Source organism: Cynoglossus semilaevis, chromosome 6 (genome assembly GCF_000523025.1).
Source record: "Cynoglossus semilaevis isolate Cse_v1.0 chromosome 6, Cse_v1.0, whole genome shotgun sequence".
NCBI classification, from domain to species: domain Eukaryota; kingdom Metazoa; phylum Chordata; class Actinopteri; order Pleuronectiformes; family Cynoglossidae; genus Cynoglossus; species Cynoglossus semilaevis.
Genome location: NC_024312.1, coordinates 3,312,893 through 3,314,219, shown reverse-complemented (window position 1 = coordinate 3,314,219; position 1,327 = coordinate 3,312,893). Strand labels below are relative to the sequence as shown.

The window sequence follows — 1,327 nt, the reverse complement described above, 5'->3', positions numbered from 1 at the left end:
GCCCCCCCGGAAAACCCACCAACAACCACACAAGCCCCCCCCCCCCCCCCCCCCCCCCCCCCCCAGCCCCCCCCCCCCGCCTGATCGTTCTGCCTCCTCTCTGTACCTGTTAGCTCCACTGTCAGTGTATCAGCCCTGAGACGCTCCGCCACACTGCTGATCCAACAACAACAACAACAACAACAACAACAGGAGGAAGAGGAGGAGGAGGAAGAGGAGGAGGAGGAGGTGAAGATACGTCTGTTCACTGACAGAGTAAAAAGCAGAAAAATAAACCACTGTAAATGTTATTGTTTGAACTCTTGACTCTTGGCTTTTTTTCTCTTGGTTTTTCAGTAAAAGTCAACTTGAGGAAAACAAATCAGGCCCAAAATAATTGGAACTATGAGGGGGGGGGGTGAAGGGCAATGGGCAGACAAGAGAAATGTCCAGTAAAAAAAAAAAACAACTTCCGGTTGGTCTGGTTCTTTCTAATGTTCTCGGGTCAGATTTTAACTAAGTTCATCTCGATTCTTTTTTTTTTTTTACAGCACCAGTAAAACGATATGGGGTAGATTTACGGTGCAATGCTGCCATCTATCGGACACGGACGCAGGCGCAGAAAGACCGGTTTCATGGCTGTTTAGTGGCTGTAGTGTTTTTTTTTATTTTAGGTTTAGTTTCTTGAGAATTTACATTTAAATCACTTTTATTTTATTCTTATACTATTTTTTTATTTTATACAAATGCCACTTCATACTTTAAATAATTTAAGACAGAAGGAACTGATTTATACAAATGCCACTTCATACTTTAATGAATTTAAGACAGAAGGAACTGTTTGATGTTAAAATAACGTTAAAAAGTTACCTCACGGTGAAGTGTCAGAATCCAACCAGCAGATGGCACCAAGGCAGCGTCACCACAGTTTCCCGCGTCAGACTCAACAGCAGACTGTAGAACCGTTCCACCGTCCCGTCTGCACGGACGTAAAGTCACGGCTTTTCTCCGTGGACCTTGGTGTAAAAATGAAAAAAAAAATTCTAATTAAAACTTTAATAATAAAATAACTATTCACCACGTCAGAGTCTGGGTGGTTACCATAATTAATCAGCAATCTCCATCAACTCAGAACTACTATGCAACACCACCCAGAGAATCCAGAGGGAGCCATCCGTCAATCCTCTCTGTGTCCAGCAGGGGGAACTCTTCCATATGAGGTCAAAATTACTATTCTGCTGACAGTTCCTTTAAGTTTCAGTTCTCTGAATCATACTCCACCCAATACCACAAGACTTTGGTTTCTGTGATGATACCTAGCAGGTCATGACGCCCCCCCCTGACCCTC

The 1,327-nt window shown here is 43.6% G+C and overlaps 1 long non-coding RNA gene across 1 annotated transcript in view; it reads right to left on the bottom strand.

The window, feature by feature from the left end:
- The window catches only part of LOC103379648 (uncharacterized), an 11,068-nt gene that overhangs the window by 8,811 nt on the left and 930 nt on the right, over positions 1-1,327 (bottom strand). The window contains exon 2 of the long non-coding RNA XR_521605.3: positions 850-995. This is a non-coding gene — a long non-coding RNA (uncharacterized LOC103379648). The remainder of the gene's footprint in view (positions 1-849; positions 996-1,327) is intronic.